We start from the raw sequence: 20,784 nt of genomic DNA, 5'->3' as shown, positions 1-20,784 counted from the left end.
ATCATCTCTTCTCACAATGTCAGTTATTTCCAACAGAATTTATGGAATCTCTTCTGTATGCTGTATCCTTCAGCTAAGATGGCAAATAGGAATACTTTGAAGAAGGTATTGCAATAATTGTCCATTCCCTAAATGTTTTGCCAAAGCTTATCTGGTTTTGTGTTTTTTATCTTCTTTTATTGATCATAGACATTTATACCGCTTCTTTTTTACTACATAGCCCCTTTTAAATTAAGTCAAATTTTATTCAGTGGCTAATGTTTTGTTAATCCAAGCGCTTCACTCAGCAATGAGAAAGTGCTATGAGGTTCCAAAAGTGACTATGCATGAGATAAAAACACTTCACTTTTATCAGCTTTAGACTTGCAACTCTTATTTTCCCAGGATGACCTATTTCTTGTAATATAAAAGAAGCTCTAACAGTGCATGATTCACAGTGTGATTTGTGACTGTTTTATATACCCATATCCCACGTCCTCTTACTCATCTGCTTCACAAAACCAAGCATTAAAATCCTGACCTGACTGGACTCAGTGGGAGTTTTGACATTGCCTTCAATAACACTGGGATTTCACCTAGGATCTTTGTAGCCTTTAAATGAAAGAGCCTTTGGTCTTTTCTCTTTTAGCGGGAGGAAGAGCACTGAGGCACGGGGTGGGAGTGGTTATGATTTAACTAGATGTATCTCTTCCATTTGTGGGACAAAGCAGACACTAGAATCAGGGCATAAAAGTGAAGTACTCAGAATTTGCTGGGATGGGAACACGTTGGCTGGAATCTACGTAAACCTTACTTTTGCCTTACCAGCTTATTTATAATTCTAGTATTTATAAATGAAAAGCCAGGCCTGGTTAATCGAAGTTTTAAATTAGTCAGAGGTGAAACAAAGTTATCCAGAGTTTTAATTTCAGAATGAAATGAAAGGATTTTCCATTCCCCATTAATTCCTTTGTGTCCCACAACTGGTGGACCACTTTCTTTTCTGCCTGTGAGCATGAGCATCAGGAGTGGGAGCCCTTCTCCTGCTGGGGTGCTGTTAGAGAATTTTCTAATATCCCTTACAGTATTTTGTGTACTGGACTCCAATGCAGAGGCAGCAAAATGCATATAGGGTTTCTGAGTAGAAAGTGCAAACCTAAAAGCCAGCAGTGTTGGCTGCATGCTCAGGACACAGGACTTGGCCAGCGCAACCATATTCCTAAAACTGATGTCATCACCAGGATCCCACTCTAAAACACCCTGTTGGAGTGTGATAACAGGACAACTACTCCATTTCCTGTGTGCTGATGGAAAATTGTTGCTTGGCCAGTCCTATGACTGATCCCTTATTTTCACACCCTTTTCAGTTTGTAAGTCTGTCAAAAATTACGCTGAGACTGAATAGCAGTGCTTTATTGGTGAGCTGATGCATAGAAGTCACCTCTGATGGTACTAAAGAAGTGTCAAAATTAAACCTTAGAATTAATGCAGCAAAACATGTTTTCAATATTTCTTCTCTTGATTCCCCAAACACAGTCAGGGGAGTCATATATTGACTGATTAAACAATGAGCAGCATTCAGCATGAGGTAAGCAAGCTGCCAGCAGCTCCCTGAGCTGAGTAGGTTACTCTCTATTGCTTCATCTGTTTTGCTAAATTACATTGCTCTGTGACTCTGTCAGCCATCCCATGCTCTCACTCCTCTCTATTCCATTCCATTCCACTCCATTCCATTCCATTCCATTCCATTCCATTCCATTCCATTCCATTCCATTCCATTCCTTTTGACAGTTATCTTCCCTCAATTATATATCATATAATATCATAGACATAGACATATATATAATATAAATACCTCACCAGCTTTATTAAACTTAGCTACATACAATGCCTCTGAAATACTAAGGGTTTCTTCCTCTGAAATGGGAGTTCACAGATAGCAGGGTTCCTTTTGCTTCCCTTGAGAGCCAGGACAACAGTGTGCCAGTATAGAACCCAGCGGCCAACGCTGAATTGTCCCATTCTCGGCTGTTTTTTATGGCCTGGAAAGGCTCGGGATGGTCTTGGGCAGCCCGCGCTCCAAAGGACGAAAAGAGTCTTCAGGTTTTTTCTTGGTCTTCAGTGTTTATTAGTTTTTTATCTACAAGATTTTCTCTCGGCCCGACAGAGGTCTGCACAGCACGCCAGCCATGAGCACACTGACTGCCCCCAGGGCGGTCACTTATCTTTATACCCAAAACTACGTATAAGATATTTACCTATTTTCCCCAATACCTTTCACCCTATTGACAAGTGCACTTTTAGTAAGAACCAATCCCAAAGTGCCACCACCACCACCACAGAAGATGGAGGCCAAGAAGAAGAAGAAGGACAGGACACGCCCCAATTCCTCCATCTTACTTCTCTAGACCCCCCTGTACCGAAATTCTAAAACCTGTGTTTCACACTCTAATTAACCTATCCCTTCACCATTTATCCCAGTGAGATCCTCCCATCCTCATACAGATGTCGTCTCCTGTGCAGGATGAAAGTCCAGCCACCAGACACTTCTGGCAACATTCCAGGACCTCTGAGTCCCCCAAGGGTGGTTTCGGTCACTCTGCACATCAGTCCTGAGGTGCTAAGATCCTACACTGAATAAGTCACCACATAAGATATTTAAAATTGAGGAAATGGGGTTTTGATTTTGGGGTTGCTTGTTTTTGGATGACTGTTCAGACTGTTAAGACCTTTCTCTTGCAGTCAGGTCAATTTTCTCTGCTCCAGTGGAGATTCCACTCAGCGTGTTCTGAGTGCCAGTCCCATGAATGTCTGTAAGGTGTGTAATGCTCTGGCAGCAGCTGAGGCTGGTGACCTGATGGGCCATGGTGGAGAGCCCCTTCTCACAGCTGCAGAGCAGGATGAGGGCTGGGATCTGGGCACCCAGATCTCACTCCTGACCCCTCACTCCTGTCAGCAAAGGCAATACCCAAGTGACCAGAAACAGACCTTCTGGTGGTTGGTTGTTGGTTAAAAAGTTCAGCAGTTTTGTTTGACCAAAGAAGTCAGTGTTTTTTGCTCATCTAGGTCCAGCAGCATCCAAAAAAGATGAGACATTTTCAGGATCAGTTTTGGAGCCTAACTCCAAATTCAGCTGAAATCCTGTACTAATTTTGGTCTCTTGCTTCATTGATTCTTCGTGATCTGGAGAAAAGTCTTCACTCTGCCTTTGCATTTTGGAAAAACACAAAGAAATTGCCACAGATTGTAAGGGCTAGTGACAAAGCCCTACAGTTAGCTAGAAGGCTTTTTATTGATTGAGTAAACTAAATTAAATTACTTATGCTTCAGTGACTTCTAATAACAATTCAACTCTTTCCCTTAACAGTTTCCTCATTAACATTACTTGTAAAATTGAGATGTTGCCTTTAGAGCTTATAACAAACCAATGCTTTTCAGCTCCCTGCAATGCACAGACAGCTCCTATGTCCAGATTTCCCTGTTAAGATTCAGTGGAAGCATGTAGGCTTTTTATAGGAAGATGTCCATATTTCATCCTTCTTGTTGGGTTCCCTGGGTAAAGAAGGAAAGAGCATTCAGGGGCTTACAGCAAGTCTCAAAGAAGTTTCTGGAGTCAGACATATTTCCTCCAAACTGCAGATCCTGTTCTGGAGAGTTAGAAGTGGGTGGCAGTGATAACAGGAGGAGGAAGCAGGAAACAAGGAGCCCTGGTCCTCTCCTTGGGATATATTTCACATTAGCAGTGGATGAGAAGCAAGAAACAGTAATGACTTTGGGAACTCAACCTGTATGCAAGACTCTGTCTTACTGTCTGAAAGATTTGACCACTAATTCACTGATTCATATTCCTTGCTTGTTTTTCCTCTAAGTCTTAAGTATGCTTTTGAGTCTGGCACTTAGATATAAGACATACTTAGTAATATAACAGCTATCTGAGGGGCTCAAAATGATAATTGTTTTGACCCATCCCACAGTGATGGTAGTAGTTATTCAGAAATCACTCCAATGAGTGGCTGCAGTAATTTGTACTTTTGATGTATCCCTGCTGAGCACAGCCCTTATCTTTGACCTTGGCATCAATGAAAGCATGGCAGATCCCACAGGTTTTAAGACATAGATTAGCTTGTTTGACCTCTATTTCCAACAATGGAGCATATTTTCTCTTTGCTACAACATCAGTGGATGTTCTACATTGTATTCTTCATCAGTTACAAGCAGCTCTTCTATGCATTTTACTTGATTGTATTCTGTGGCTTTGGTCACGACATAAAAATTTGCAATTGGATCTTATTTAATGCCTTTGCTCTTATTTTGCAATGAGGGGATGAACACAATCAGACCACAGTTTCTGCTACATTCTGTTTACACCATTTTTCTCTCAAAACCAAAATTTACTGCATTTACTTTAATGCATTTGTAATGAAGAAACACTAATCATCCCTCTAATATCAAATTTTATTTTCATAGTTTAAAATTACAGAGAAATCCTAAAGGTATTTTCCGTATGTTTAGAGACTAAAACATCCCTCAGAAAACAAAATAAAAATAAATTGTATTTGTTATAGGTACTTTTCTTGGGGGACTTTTGATGCAAATTATCTCAGTCAGACCTGTCATAATCAGAAAAAAAAACCCAGAGCAATCATACTCTTTGTAAAGAGGTGGTGTCTCTTATGCCATGAGTTATAACTGCTATAACTGATGAGGAGACCAGTTTTCTAGCTGAGAGTAAATCATGGTTAACGGCTATCCATTTCAGTTATTACACATTTGTTGGGTATTCTTGTCATATAGTTTTCTGTATTTTCAGAAATTCAATCTTATGCATAGGGATTTGAACTGTTACATTTCTAGCACTATTTGGTCTAAAAACAAAAATAACACTGTGGATCTGGATTCATAATTTTATGAAAAAAATAATATTCTCCCCCTCCAGCCCCATATACAACAGAGACTTTCATTAAAACACTTCCAATGGGGTTCATGATGTTACACACATGCTTAAAGGCTGCCCTCAATTCCTTTACAGCACTTTTGAGGACACCCATTTAATTTTTTCTGTGTATTGATCCCAAAACAATAACACATGAAGCAAACATTCGAGTTTGCAAAGACTCCAGGAGGAAGAAGCAAATTGGCAGGGTACTGCTGTATTGTCAAAATGCCTTCTGTCTGACAGAGGGAGGATCCTCAGACTGTAACCCGGCCCAGGTTTCACACAATTTGTCCTCTTTTTTCCTGCCAAGAGAAATTGTCAGGAAGTTCATCTGGTGTGATAGATGTGTCCTATTAAACTGATCAAGTGGGAGAACTTGAATGATTGTAGGTTAATGAGTTTCAAGGAAGACCAGGAGCTTATCAACATAATGAATATGCAAATCTCTAGTGAAGGGGGAATTGGTTGGGTAGGCAAAGGTGCACCACTATCAGCAAGATTTTAGATGCACCTACACTGAAAAGAGAACTATAGCAAAGTAACAAGAACAAAAATGTGTGTATGTAACACATAGGAATGTAAGCAACATTATTTCAGCACCAAAACTATCACTCAGTTGATCATTTCTATAACATGAATGCTGGTCAATAATGACATTTATTAAGAAGTTTAGGGTAGAATTTTATATATCAAGTTATATGCACTTTCACTGAATCCAAAATGCAATGGCATTTAGACTCATTAAATCTCTACACAACAAAAAAAAGGAAAAAAACCTCAAGAATATTGCAATCAGGTATGGTCTATTGCTGGCTTCTAAATTAGCAAGATCAAGTGGAAGAAACCTCTAGGAAAAAAAAAGGGGAAAAACTGTTAGTACCATCATCTGACAGATAGGCTTTGATGTTAATGGCAAGGTTCAAACTTCTGATTCACTGAAGAAAGAGAGTAGGACTGTACAACAGGCAAGCAGAACATGTCTTTAGATCCAGGAAGTTAAAACATAGCCAGAGAATAACATTTTCTTCAAAATTATTCTGAAAAATTTTGGAAAACTTGCCATATGGCAGACATTAATCATAACATCATTCAGTGTTTCATTCCTAGAAAAAAAGAGAGACCAAACAATAAGAGAGGCCTAAAAGCTTCTGCAATAATTGTAACTTCAATTTTCAAAGAAATATGAGAAAGAAACAACTTGAAAACATTGTCATCTAGAAGACACTGAACTGATAAGTAATAATCAATATGGGTTTGTTAAAAAGAAATCCTGGTGAACCAGTTACATTTTTTGACATGACAGGAAACCTGAAAGATGGGTGAAAGCAGATATTTTGAATTGCATAGGACTTTTGACCCTGTCCAACCGGATATTCACTTGACTTCCTCCAAAAGCACGCTCCTGATTAGCTTATCACAAAAATGGATAAGTAATTGAAGAAAAATATTTTAATAGGTCAAAAGTTAAAGGATATAAGTACTACAAGGGGACTCTATGGTTCCATATTCTCAAGCATTCTTATTTATTTAGGAACTAAACAAAATCCAGTGTATTAGATGTGCAAGCCATTTGTGGTTGTGAGCTTACTGTAAGTGGAATATTAGAATGAAGGACATTGATAAAAGAAAGAAAAGCAAACAGCAACAATCAAAACAAAAACAAAACCAGAAACAACAAAAATACCAAGACAAACAATAGTGAAAAAATCCTAGAAAAAAAACTGTCCTAGACAGGAAATAGTGACAATAAAAATCAAGTTTACATAGCAGTCAATGGCATATCATATCAGTGGAAATAAGAATTTAAATAATTATTGTTTGCAAAAAGATACTCAATTGTAATTAAATAATGTTACTGAAATACTGAAAGATTGAAATGGAATTGTTTAAAATGAATCACAGGAAGTTATCATTCTGCTCTTCTCAGCAATGATATGACCTCCCCAGGACTGCCATTTCCAATTTGGATGTTACACAATCAAAAAGGTAAGCCCTTAAGAATTATTAGACAATAAATGTGGAAACATAAAAATGTGATTTGGTTTTTCAGGAGAAATCTTTGGGGAAACGTAATGGCAAGCTTAAAAAGCGTCTGAAAAAGAAAGTAGGGGAAAAGCTTTTTCCATGGTTACTGAGAATGAAACAAGTAGCATGGACTAGAATTGCAGCTGTGGAAGTGTACATCAGAAAGGTGGAAAAATATCTAATGGGCAAGACAGGTAAGTACCAGAGTAAATTGCTTAGCAGTAATGTACTATATCTTCCTCTGCAGGCTTTAAGAACTTACCAGACATCTGTCAGGGCTAGTTTAGATACAGCCAGTCTTGCCTCAAACTGGGGAGTAAAAATCAGATGGACTTTCTGATTCCCATCTCATTTCCTGTGATTCTGAGAAAAATTTTTTTTAAAAAAGAGCCTATAGGTTTAAAACAGTAGGCTACATTGGATAATTTGTGTCAGTGTCATTAGAGGAAATACTTGTTAAAATATGAATGCTTTATTGATATCTTTCGCATATTTTAAAATTCAGCATTAATTTCTTTGTCTACAGCATGTATTCCAAGCTGCTCAGTTCTGTCCTTTCAGCACAAACCAGTTTGTGGTTCTGAGAGTTTGATAATATTTCTCATGCAGTACAGTATAGGGCTTGTACAGTGTCACCAATCATACTGTCATCCCAAATGTTTTCAAAAAGACTTTTACTTGAATTAAATATCCTTGAGGTCTAAAGCAATATTCTCTATTACTGTGAGTCCCACTTGGGCTTCTTCCTGTGCTGGACTAAGGCCATCTGTGACTTCCTGGGTTTGACATCATATTTTGGGTTTTTTTTACTGGAAGTATACATAGGCTGAAATGAGCTGTAAATTCTGTTTGCCTAATGGATCTCTGTTCTACAAAGAATTATGGTCACTCAGCTGGAAACATACTGTTTTGTTATCTCAATAGCATGCAGGCAGTTATTGCTTTTTGACTGTGAATTCTGTTTCTGTATGTCTAATGTGCTTGTCCTCATGGCAATTTCATTACAGAAACAAAGAGCTTCACATTGCTTTGCTTTTTAATTAGGAAGAATAGTGTTCCGTATTTGTTCAAAACCTTTAGACTGTTATTCATTGACATAATTTGACTCATGTTTCATGCTGCAGAAAATGGCATAATCCAAGCCAATGAAATTTTCTCTCTCACATTTTATTCAAAATAATAATCCAGCCTTCCTAGGTATAAAAAGAAAACAGTGCTCAGGATTAATCGTCTAGCCACAGGAAATGCAAAATGGATAATCATTTAGCAATCCCATATGCTTTGTTCCAACATTCTTAATGGATCCAGTTGCCTAATGCAGCATCTTGTCTGTCAGGTTTCAGTACAGATGCATTAGGAAGAAGCATAAGAAACAGTTTATACCCAGTGATTCCTCTTAGTATGCTTTCTGCTCTTATTAATTTTATTAGTTATATTTCTATTCAGAAACATCCTTTTTTTAATAATTGATTGTCAAATACAGCCTTTATAAAGAAATAATATAATTGTTACTAAGCAGTGAGGGGGGGGAATGCCCCATGAAAGCTTTTATATTTTATATTACTGATTTTGGGAAAGGAGAAGAATATTGTCTGCATTAAAGCCAAATTTCTCAGTGTAAGAAGAGAAAGAAAAAATTTCCATTTTTTGTGGTTTTAATACAATTAGAGTATTGTAATTGGAGCCTCAGGAATGAAGAAAGTGCAGCCATCTCCCAGCCAGGTGGATGCCTGTATTTAGTTTTTAAACTACATCCTTATACTTGCCACAAACTGTCTTGCAGGACACTGATTTTGAGACAATCTAAAGGGAAAGGTTCTGACAGTACCCAGCAGTACTTTTCAGAGCAGCCAAAGTGGGCTAGCATGCTCAGGTTAGCTCAGGAGTAGTTTCCAACAGGTGCTATGCAAAAGAGGAGTTTTCTGCTTCCTGTTGCCAGCCTGGGGAGTTCCTTGGCAAAAGCAGAAGAGGGATAAAACTTGGATATTTGGGATCCTTAGGAAACTTGCAACAGATGCAACAGTACAAGTCAGACATCAATGAACAGGAAGGAAGGAAATGCAGTAACTAATAATGTCACTTGGTCATGTCTGTGAGAAAAGACAAACATTTCTGAAACACCCTCCAAGTTCCTTCCAGATACAGCCTAGAAGAGATACATCTGTACTTTCACACTCAAGATTCAAATCTAACTAATGTTCAGATGCAAGGAAAACTACAAAGAGCTAAATCAAACTAATTTTCAGACCTGAGGCAACCATTCAGGTGCACATATAGAAACACAAACCGGCCCTACACAATTTGGAAACCTCGCACCCACACTTCTGAACAGACTTTATGAACCTCTTCTCTTAGAATAAAGGTGGGAAAACAACTCAGAGCACAAGCAATGTTCTGGTGTTCTAGAAGCTGCCACATTGGAATAATGGTGCTAACACAGGAATGAACCTTAATAAATACTGTTGCTTACAGAGGAATCGGCAGTTCAATGCACAGGTGCACTTTTTCACTGCACAACTGGACACTGGACTTCCCAAGCAGAGAGTGATTAACAGCTGTGGAGTGAATTTGGAACTAAGGAGGGCTGGGGGGAAAACACAGTAAGAAGGGTAACTATATGAAAATGGATTAACAGAGCTTGCAAAAGGAGCACTGTGGCTGAAGCTGTGTGTGGCTGGAAAAAGAAAATGACATTTGAGAGAAGTCTACTGAACATAACTTTGCCTGGGTGTCTAAAATGACTCTGAGATTTTTCTGCAAATGCCTGACTGGTAGGATGGGAAGTGACTGAAACAGTATAAGAGGGAGAAAGGCAGCTGGTTGGGTCTCACCCAGCAGTAGACTTCTGTCCACAGAATTACTGTGCCCTGGTTTATTATTTAAATGCAAATGCTAACATAGCAGGTAGCACCTCAGTGAGCTGTGTCTTGGCCACACTCTCTTTCATTAGAAACTCACAAAAATATCTCTGCAGGTGGACTCAGTGTGAACAATAGAATTAAGGACATTTAATTTTTTTTCTTTGGATTACTTTTTGCGGGGGAGGAAGGGTGGCAGTGTGTCATAAATTGTTTTTAAAGTATGTGTGAGGTCCAGCAAATACTCACTGAAAGATCTCAAAGCATTTTTAATAATTTCTCCCCAGTGTGACTTATCCATTGCACAATAAGGGGTTCTTCTACCCTAACAGGAAGTAAAATAAGGTCTGCTTCTACTTGCATCTTTAGATTAAGTTCCTACATATTTAATGAATTTCTCTGTGGATCTTCTACCATTAAAATAAGCTACAACTAGCAATAAGTTATTAAGGAAGGATTTAAGCTCATCACCTAAAAATCCAAGGTAAAATCAGCTACAGGAGAATGGTGTTTTAGATAAGTAAGTACTACTTAAGAAAACACAACCCTAATTTAAATTGAACATTAAAAATTCATTATAAGGTATGACTATTTTTCTTTTAATTGCCAGATGAATTCCAGGGGTGTTCTGCTGATAGTGTACTTGCCCATATCATAACAGCAGAATCATCTATTTTCTACCAAACTGCTGGCTGACAGGAAAGTCACTTTTCTTCACTTTTTCCTCCATTTTGAAATAACATTCATGCTTCTGCACCTTATGAAGGTTTAATTATCAAAACTTTTTAATATCTTCAAGATATTTTGAAGATTATGTGCTTGACATTTGGCAATTTGATATATTTAATAATCAGAATTACGAACTCCACTTGGGAATATTGAATACTTAGACATCCAGCTCTACATCCAAAAATATCAATCAATAAATTCTCAAAAATATGTAGCTAAAAAAATATAGATAGATGTATATCCCTCCAAGGCACATAATATTACCTTTATGAGAGACAAAATCCATTTGAACCAGTACAAATGTTCCACATAACATGTTCTCATGTTTCAGGACTTCCTATTTATGTTCCTAACTAAGAATTTTGGAATTTAAAGGAAATACATCTTAATAAGTCAGTGCATTTTGGCAGTTCCCTGTTTCATTCATTTTGATGAATATTTCATAAGTGTGAATTGTAAGACCTTGATGTAAGATGAAAAAGAAGTGTCAAATGTTTAATATTAAAATACATCTTAAACAAGAAACACCTCTCTTTCCTATATGTCACAGCTGTTGGATTTATATGTTACAGTATTTTTCCTACTTAGTCAAAATAACAATAATGAGAAAAATTTTGCTCAATTGGATGGCAGCAGAATCATTCAGACCTATATGACCTCTCTCAAATACCCCAAACTCTTATGAGCAAGGATTGTAACCTGGGATGTATCTGTGCACTATGAGCTATGAGAATATATATTTCTTTCTATACATGGGAAATGAAAGTGCAGAAGAATGCTGAACCTTCTGCAGGATGACACAAAGAGCACTGACATTGTACTATACATTTAGCTTCTAAACTGAAAAGTAACTCACCTTGCCACCTAAAGCCAGCTGTCACAGATCATTTTATTGCAGTGAGTTGGGAATGAAACTCCCAACTCTAATTGATTATTATATTTTTATGGGAAAGTATTATTAAATTTTGATAGGGAAGACATGATCATGGTGATTAAAAAAACCCTTTTCTATTTCAGTAAGAAGGCTTCCTGTAGGTCCAAGCATATAAGAACTCCAAGTAGCGGTACATCATCTTTAATTCATCTTGAAGAAAGGGCAGTGTAGTACCACCTAATTTGGGTGGTACATATATTAAAATAAATATATTTAAAAATATATTTTTAAAATCCTGTTTATTCAATCTTTTAATGATAAAATAAATGGAAATTCCAATAACTATTGACAGAAGTCAACTTGCCACAGCCTACTACATTATTTCCTAAAGATCATACCATGTTCACTTACACTAAGAATACTATCTTCACTGAATCTAAGAAATAAATATGTATATAAGAAATGCACACACCTGGAGTGATACATGGTTTTACATTTTATACTTTACATCCTGAAGACTTAGCAAGAATTTTATGCTCCTGAAGCGAGGTGTCCCTGGGAGGATTTTAGATAATTTTTATCATTTTAAAATTTATTACAAAGCTCACATATCTAGCAAAAAAAGAGTTTGAAGTACATGGTATGTATGTAAACCAAAAGTTTTTAAATTGAAAAAATCTCCAACTTTTTAAAACTGATGACTCATTTTCATTAATCTCTTGATTCTATGAGATCTGACAAATATTTAGCTGTAGGATTTTGCAAGACACATCTGAGGAAGAATGCAATGGGTGAATGTTGCTTTTACTTTGAAACATTGCAGTCATTCTTGTCTTTTCATTGCTGCTATACTGAGTGCAAGCTGCAGTCAAGCTAAATAAAGCCCAACAAACCAGCACCATTTTAAACCACGAACATGCAAAGAAACAGATGAATGGAATGACTTCATTTGCTCAGCTCCATTTAGCTCAGACAGAATGACAGCCAGCCTGGAGAAACTGCTAAGGAAACTTAATGCCATTCTAAAAATAGAAACCCCAGCTTGAAATGTAATGCCTGTGCCTCTTGGAGTCTAAAGGAAATGGAAATGTAGCTACAAGTATGTTTTGGAAAGACATCAATGTATTACAATGTTTTCTGGTATTAAAAAATTCTATAGTAACCATTTTGAAGGACCCTCTATTCATCTCTGTTGTAAGGAGCTTTATCTGTCAGAAAAAAAGAAAAGGAAGTTAAATCCGTGTGTCGTCTTATCATTGTGGGATTTGCACATGAGGAATTGCAAAGGGAACAAAGTGCTATTCTAGACTCAGAAAATATTTCTGTATCTTTTTTTTATTTTAGTAATTTATTCCATACAATTCATTTTTTGTAAAATTTCATTTCTCCTGGAAACTGAAATCCTGCATGAGAATTTTTTTTTCTGAGTGATTATAATATTAAACAATTTATTTTTGTCAGATTCATGTAGTAAACAATTCCAGCCTCGTGGATCACACTCAGGACCTTGTGAATCACTATGGATACATGTCCATCTTCTCTCTTAGCCTCACACAGCTTAGGAGAATGCTCATTACATGTGTGTTGAAATCAATCTCACTCCTTCTCAGGACAAGAATTTCCAAAAGACACAGTCATAATTTCCAGAAATATGTGTCTGGCAATTAAAGACCACAAATAAAGAGGTGGGAGAATCTAAGACATATGGATTTACTATGCCTAGGAATGTCAAAGAAGGAATAAAGAAAAAGTATATGCCTTGCGTGCACCTGGTAATCCACAAGGAATTTTATATGCACAATAATGTTGATATTATGTGGACAAATTTCCTTTATTATCCCTCATTTTAACCAGTCCTGCATACCACACAGAAATACAAAATAAATGGTTACCTGCCATTGTGTATAGAAGATGACAATGTTCTGGTGGATCACAGGAGATCTGAGATTTGACTCACCAAGTATGGAACAACCCAATCTAAATTTCCACCACTAGTACAAGAAACTGTATGTAAATTCGTACACAAAATTGTGTATCTCTAAGTTTAGATCAGATACTTAATTATGAGCTGGAAAATGTTTATCAATTCATGGATATCAAAAGTAAGGACAATGTAAAATGAAAAGTAAAGAAAATGAGTGATATCACTTGATAATTCTAGTGGATGAAGGATTGCATGTTATCAGGCAAAAGCTCTCAATTCCTTATTCTAGACACTATTTTTGGCGCCTTTTGGAAAGCGAAGGCTCTCTTTAGGATAAATGAAATATTGATTTTAGGTTCTAGCTAGACTAGACTCCATTAAGATGCTTTTTTAAGTTACATTGTGTCTGCAAGAGTGGAGTTTTATGAACACAAATCAGTTTTCTAATACACATAAGCGAGCTTTTCATAAGCACTCATAAATATTTCACACAACTTTCCTGTGCATCAGTAGAACTTGACTTGAAGTTTGCTTAAGCACTTCCAAAAAACCTTAGCCACATGTCTGGTATTGAATATATCAATAATGACTGTTATACTACAGACAGCCCATTTGTTTCTAAATACAGGAGCAAGGGAAACAGCATTGTGGGGGAATAAAAAGGTAATCAATGACTCACAAAGACTTTCTCTGTGTTGAAAGCAGATGATTCAAAAGTGTACTTGAATAAAAAAGATGGTCTGACCAATGTGATGATGGTTTGGGATGCCTCTGGGTCTGTTAGCTCTGTCTATACTGCCAGATGCATCACTACCCAGCTTCCAAAAGGTGCTTTAACCCAACTGACCTGGAGTGCAACAGGCCTGGTCAGTGCAAAACACAGATGGAAATGGGGGCCCAGCCTTACAAGTCAAAGGGGAACTGCAGCAAGGGTCAAGTTGTCCTTTGTCAGGCTCTGAGCAAAGGCAATGCTTTATCCCATTCAGAGTGAATATGAGCCCTGGAAATCAAATTAACAGAAAGAGATTGTGCTTCCTTCCTTACCTCTCTCCTGGAATGGTCCAAAGTTTTACTGCATCTCTGACAATTCTGTTCAATTACCTAACCCTGAGGGGGGGGGGAGAGGATTACAGGAGGGCAGGTCAGCCCTCCTGACCTGAAGGCGTACTGACATCCAGAGATGTCTGCTTGATCAGAGAACGGTCAGGAACACTTTCATTTTCCAACAATTACAGTTTGACATGACTTGTACCATACTGTTACAGTGTGTCCTGCTTTCAGCTGGGACACATTCTTCCTGGTAGCTGGTGTAGTACTGTGTTTTGGATTTATCATGAGAATAATGTTGATAACACATTAATGTTTTAGCTGTTGCTGAACAGTGTTGGCAAAAAGTCAAGGACTTTTCAGTGTGTCGTGTTCTGCCAGTGAGGAGCTGCACAAAAAGCTGACATAGATCATGACCACAGTACCTGATCCAAACTGACCAAAGTGTTATTTCATACCATGGAATATCATGTTCAGTTTATTAACTGAGGAGAGTTACCAGGAGGTACCAGTCACTGCTTGGGCATTGAGTAAAATAGGCATTGGCCAGTGGTCAGAGCGCACTTGCATTTTGCATGGGTTCTCTTTTTTGGATTTTATTTCTCTCTCTCTTTTTGTCATCATCCTTGTCATCACTATTGTTATTGCTATTATTGTTGCTGTTGTCATTATAATTTTAATAACTAAACTGACTTCTTACCTCAACCCATGGGTTTTACCTTTTTCTGATTCTCCTTCCTGTCCCACTGAGGTGGGGGACTGGGAGGGGCAGGATGATCAAATGGCTGCATGGTACCCTAATTTCTGTCTGGGTTTAAAACATGACAGTGCTGCTGTTTCCTTAGGAGTTTTATAATTCTTCAAAGATGCTGTATATATATGGGAAGTTAGTAAATTCCACTCTGATGGATGTAAAATTAAGAGATGAAAGTTTGTTTTGTTTTGCTTTTTTTTTTTTAAATAGACAAAGTTATTAACTGCTCTGATCAGATACTCACGCAAACCTTTAAAGCATTCCCCAAGAGACAGCTTTCACATGTTTGGATGTACACGAACTTTAAAGGTTGTTCCAGCTACTTCTGATACAGAGCTCGACTCCTCTGAATAAAGACAAATATTATTGTCCAGACTGGCACTGTCCAGTTCTGATTCACTGTTCTGTGAATCCCTTCAGAACCACATAAGTACTGAGCAGCACTAATCAAAAGTGTTTCAGGGGCTTGAAGAAAAAGATGTTTAAAAAAAAGGGAAAGCAATATTTTTTCCCAGTTCAGCTAGGTCTGAAGTCCCATCATCAGTCTTACTGAAGTCTAGTCAGAGAATAATTTTTGTGCATGCTCAGTATGGTGACACTGTTTCTCTGGGTTTCTGCATGCATTTCTGGACAAGAAAAGAAGCTGGTGAATAAATTATGACACCACAAGAGTTCAGTATTTCTATTTAAGAAGACATATGAAAAGGTAGTGTTTCTTGTCCTATTTTTTTTATATAATTTCACAGGTTTCACATTCATAGCCAGCACTCTGCTTTGCTTTAGAAATAAACAATTTCAAGGCATTTCTTACTCCTCGGCAGGCTTTGCAGGTCAAAGGGGGGTGTGATGCTCTCCCTCTGCTTAGTGCTGGTGAGGCCACACCTGGAGTACCCTGGCCAGTGCTGGGCTCCCCAACACAAGAAGAGAGGGGCATACTGAGAGCCTCCAGCAAAGGTCCACAAAAACAATGAAAGGACTAGAACAGCTTCTATGAGGAAGGGCTCAGACTGCTGCATCCAGGCTGGAAGTTGCCTCATGGAAGCTGGCCATCCATGAGATCTCCACATCCTAATTTTTTTCCCTTTAGGGGATTTATTAGTGACTGCATAGACAACTAACAAGCGAAAAAAAAATGTGGGGGTTGCAATGAGTGAAAAATCTCTCTAAAATCATTGTCTCTGTTATCTCAGCATGCGTTTGCAGGTGACTATAGTTTTCCCTGTTGGTTGGCGGTCACAATTTATAATTGTAGCAATTTGCTGCACATCAAATCTGTGAGCCAGAAGAAGGCAGCTTGATCTTCAACTGAATTCTTTCACAGTGGCGTCTTAGGGCTTCTGTCCTGTGGTAGTGCTAGTCATGGAGGGACACGAGGAGTATACAAATTATAGGTCAACTGCAGTTAAATACAAAAACGGAATACAGGGAGGGTTTGTCCAGTAATTAATGTACTGTAAAACCTGTCTTTTGAGAAGACTCCTCTTTTTGCTCCAGTCTTACCAGTTCTTGGTGCAATGCTGTTTTTTGATGACTTTGGTAGTCTTTGGCCATGGTCTGAAGAGCATGTAGCCTGCAGTGCCATGCTGGGCATTAAACCTGAGGCTTTGTACAGGGCATGGCATGGGGGCAAATTTCTCCATGCAGGCTTTGGGGGTTATTTTTAAAGTCTCTAAGGAAGCAGGAGAAGAAAAAGCTTTTCAGAGGCTTGCTACCAGGCATGAGATTTAGACTGGCATTATAGGCAGTGTGAGACAAAGTCATTGTAAATTGACTTCACTTTTCACTGCCAGCTTGTGAGAATGGTAAAAAATAGGAAAAGCTATTCTGGGTGATACTTGGAGTGAAGTATGTGAAAACAGGTATGGAAGGACAAAAGCTTTTTCTAATAAGCCATTGGTGATGTTGACATCAGGGCAAAAAGGAGAAAAAGTGGTCTTTTAGTTGATAAAACATCTTCAGTTTATAACACTGTGGAAATACAGTACCACATTTTATAGAACAGCATAAAATAGAATGTGACAACAAAACCAGCCCTCAAGTTTCATGTTTGCTATCTTCTTAACATAAAAGGCCTTGCAAGAGTGTCTTCAGATTTTCAAATGCATTTTTTTATGGAGAATAGATACTTGGCCTGAGGCCTGAGCATTGGATCTGATTTTATTTTTGCAATTGTTAATAGGGGCTGATTTTATCTAAAGTAGTATTATTCCTGACACTGGTAAGAGGGCATACAGTAGTTCCCTTGTTGGTAGGGTGTGCTACCAGGCTCGTGCCCAGCATGGCTGCGGGACCTCCATGGGGATCAGTTCCTTGCCACCTGCGGCTCAGTGAAAGAAATCCGGCGTCCCCGCTGATGGTGCTCACTCCACCCCAAGGGGGTTGGGATGTCCCGTTCGGGTCTCAGAGCTCGTCCCTCATCGCGTTCCATCCTCCTTAGCTTCTCCCGCAGGGTTTGGTGCCAGCTGCTGCAGGACCTCTGCGGGGATCGGCTCCTCGACGTCTGCGGTTCGCTGAAGGAAACCCGGCGTCCTCGCTGACGGCGCTCGCTCCTCCCCGACGCTGCGTCATCGTGTTCAGAGCTTAGACCCACGATGTGTTCCATCCTCCTTAGCTTCTCCTGTGGTATTTGGTGCCAGGTGCTGTGGGACCACCCCGGGATTTGGCTCCCTGTCCCCTGCAGTTCAAGGAAACAAATGTGGTGGTCCCACTGATGGTGTTCACTCCTCCCCAAAGAGGCACAGACATGCCCCAGGCCCTGCCAATGTCCTTGTCCAGCAAATCTTCTCTGTACCCTTAGAAAGCACACAACTGGATGTCTGTCCCTGATGGAGGAGGCTAGGCACTGTGGCCCTTCAGGACTGCCCTGTAGAACCAAAAGCCTTGCTGTCACAGGTGTCACAATGACTCCCTGGTGACATCAGGGCCCTTTCAGGGACCACACCCAGAAGACACAAGCTCCAGCCTCAGGAACAAAAACTTGCCAGATAGCTCGTCTCACATGATGACCTGCTCTTGAGCAAACTCTGTTGCGGTGTATTTCACATAAATTCACAGATTTTAGCTTTCACACCCAGTGCTATGTTCTGTTTTAGAAACAGACCATTCAAGGCCTTTCTTACTCCTCAGCTGACTTTTGCAGGAGCAGTTTTGGTGTGAAGCAGTACCATTTCTAAAACTAGCGCTCTTTTTGGTAGGGTGTGCTACCAGGCCCTGGGCCTGACAGGGCTGTGGGATCTGCAGCAGGATTGCCTCCTTATTTTCGTCCTGATACAAAAGGGTGTGATGCTTTTGCAGAGCTTTATGTGTGATAAAAAGGGTTAAAGTTCTTGACCTTTGGCTGCAAATTTATTGTTTTATAAAGAGTATTTTTAAAAAAATTACAAGAAAGAGTTGCACAGGCCTATTTTGTCAGTCAATGTTCTCAGCAAAGCAAATTCATCTCTTCTGTACAACAAGCCTTTAGAAAGAAAACTTCCTTCTCTTCCCTGAGTTTTTTGCAGCTCTGAACACCCTGACTACCTGTATTACCCATCATTTTGAATTGAAGTTCTCCTGCAGAGGAGCTCTAGACGCAAGATAGTGCTATGGAGAAAAAAAGTAGCAAATGTAATGCCCATCAACAAGAAGAGTTGGAAGGATGATCAGGGAAACTACAGACCTACCAGCCTGACCTCTGTTCCAGGCAAGGTTGTGGAAGAGATCATCCTGAGGGCTGTCCCACAGCATGGGCAGGACAACTATGGGATAAAGCCCAGCCAATGTGATTTACAAAGGCAAGTCTTGCTTCACCAACCTGATCTCCTTCTCTGAAAATGGCCCACTTAGATGAAGGAAAGGTCTAGAAAACATGTCTTATGTGGAGTGGCTGAGGGAGCTGGGATTTTTAAGTGTTGAGCAGGCTCATGGGGGACCTCATTGCTCTCTACACTCCCTGAAAGGAAGTTGTGGTGAGGTGGGGGCTGGTTTCTTCTACTGTGTCTGCACTGAGAAGATGAGGGGAAATGGCTTTCAACTGAGACAGAGGAGATTCAGATTAGATATTAGAAAAAAAAATTGCTGTTATGTTGCCCTGGAAGGGGGTGGAGTCACCAACCTCAGAGGTGTTTAGGAAGTATCTGGATCTTGCTCTGGTTGATATGGTTTAGTGATTATGGGGTTACAGTGGTGGTGCTCAGTTGACAGTTGGACTTGATGATATTAAAGCTCTCTTCCAGCCTTGATGGTTCTATGATCCTATGATTCTGTGAAAGAGCAGAACAGAATCAGACTGAAATCTAAGTAGTTTTGCCCATTTGTGTTCTTTCCCTTTCTGCTACTAGCACTTGGGCAGGCTGTCCATTGAGAAAATTCAGTACACAAAAATTCCATTAAATTTCGTGTTCTTCTGCTCTCCTGAAATAACTTCCCCCAGCCTTTCCAAAATACCATGGAAACTTATGGGAACCCAAGTTCTTAAGTATACACAGATGGCTTGCCTGCAACCTTATTTAAGTATCACCTTCAGTGTCCCAAACATTAGCATGTCAGTAATAACAAAGGTAACACAAGAAATGCAAACACATTAAAAGGCAGCACACCATGAGGGACAAAGAAGCGATAGAACAGTGAACGAAAATCCACATTAAAAGTAGCCAACTAGTGAAATGCCATCTGTTCATCCAAACTTCACTCAAAGAAGGAAGGTTTCCTGTTTAATGGAACAATAAATTATTCAGGGCTTGAAAAGATGAGTGATTAGTTGTGTTTTTCCCCTCTGTCTTTTTTTTATTGGATGAATCCTTATGCAGTTATTTACCATGAAAATGTCATTAGGGCAGCTACCACTGTGGTGGTCCAGTATTTTTTGTTTGCAGCAATGTTGTATGAAATTTGGCAGGGTCAATATTCAGTAGAGACCAAAGATGCAGAGGTGTTTTTTTGTTGTTGTTGGTTTTGGGGTATTTTTTTTTGTTCTGGTGCAGTCCTTAAGTGCAGTTGAGAAAATCTCCTGTTACAGTCCATTTTGATTTTAGTTTGTTTTCCAAGACGGAAATCAGAGTGAAATAGGTGAGTTTCATGCCAGACTCGGTGGAGTGGAACTATTACAAGATGATGATTCCAGTTGAAACATATTGTTGATTTAGATTTTGTTAAAGTTTGGCCCAGACTTGCTGAAAAATCTGTAAATATGAGCTCATGTTTTGCTTTAGACTGAGCTGAAGCCCTGAAAAACTTGCTGAATTTTGTTTCCAAGATAAAAGTACAATTACTTTTTGCTTCCATACCTGGTGGAAACCAAAAAGAATTATTAAACTACTTCTTCCCTCCCTCTTCTTCTATGCTTTTTTTCCTTTCTTCTGATGTCAAGACCTTCACAGACTTCAGCAATTTGGGTTCTATTGAGGTCACACTTTTAATACACTTTTTCACATGTAGTGGATCCTGCTAGCTAGTAGCACACAGTGCTCTTAAAAAACTTCTTCTGTAGTTTAAAAAAGAAGACAAGCAGTTTCTAATTCCTTGATTTTCCATTTTTGCTGTTTCCAAGTTTCTTGATGAAGAGAAGCCATTTGGCTGGAGCACAATTCTTACAAGGCTGGGGAAACTGGATTTGTTTAGCCTGAAGAAAAGGAGGCTGGAGAAGAACCTTATCAAAAAGTGGGGAGTTAATCTGTTCTG

The sequence above is a fragment of the Ammospiza nelsoni genome, chromosome 3 (genome assembly GCF_027579445.1).
Source record: "Ammospiza nelsoni isolate bAmmNel1 chromosome 3, bAmmNel1.pri, whole genome shotgun sequence".
Classification (NCBI taxonomy): domain Eukaryota; kingdom Metazoa; phylum Chordata; class Aves; order Passeriformes; family Passerellidae; genus Ammospiza; species Ammospiza nelsoni.
The sequence above is the reverse complement of the archived record's forward strand: the minus strand, read 5'-3'. Positions refer to the sequence as shown.